The sequence below is a fragment of the Penaeus monodon genome, chromosome 22 (assembly GCF_015228065.2).
Source record: "Penaeus monodon isolate SGIC_2016 chromosome 22, NSTDA_Pmon_1, whole genome shotgun sequence".
NCBI lineage: Eukaryota > Metazoa > Arthropoda > Malacostraca > Decapoda > Penaeidae > Penaeus > Penaeus monodon.
In genome coordinates, this window is record NC_051407.1 from 538,002 (window position 1) to 538,645 (window position 644).

The window sequence follows — 644 nt, forward strand, 5'->3', positions numbered from 1 at the left end:
CACCCCTCGTGCCTCAGACAGCGACGGCCGAAACACCGAGTCTCGCACCCTCTTCTCACCTCCCCTCTTCCCCTATCCTCTCTCCTCTTCTCACCTCCCCTCTTCCCCTATCCTCTCTCCTCTTCTCACCTCCCCTCTTCCCTATCCTCTCTCCTCTTCTCACCTCCCCTCTTCCCCTATCCTCTCTCCTCTTCTCACCTCCCCTCTTCCCCTATCCTCTCTCCTCTTCTCACTTCCCCTCTTCCCCTATCCTCTCTCCTCTTCTCACCTCCCCTCTTCCCCTATCCTCTCTCCTCTTCTCACCTCCCCTCTTCCCCTATCCTCTCTCCTCTTCTCACCTCCCTTCGTTATCTTCCCCTATCCTCTCTCCTCTTCCTGCTTTCCCTCGTTCTCTTCCCATACCCTTTCTTCTCTTCCTGTCTTCCCTCTTCCCTTTCTCTTTCTCCCTTCCTACCTTCCCTCTTTCCTGTTCCCTATCCCTCTACCCCTCGACCCTCTCTCCCTTTCCTACTCCCCTTCTCCCCTCTCTTCCTATCTTCCCTTCTCCTCCCTTACCACCTCTCCTCTTTCCTCCCTCTCTTCCTACCTTTCCTTCTCCTCTTCAATCTCTCTCCCCTCCCTCCCTTTCTACTGTTCTTGCCGTT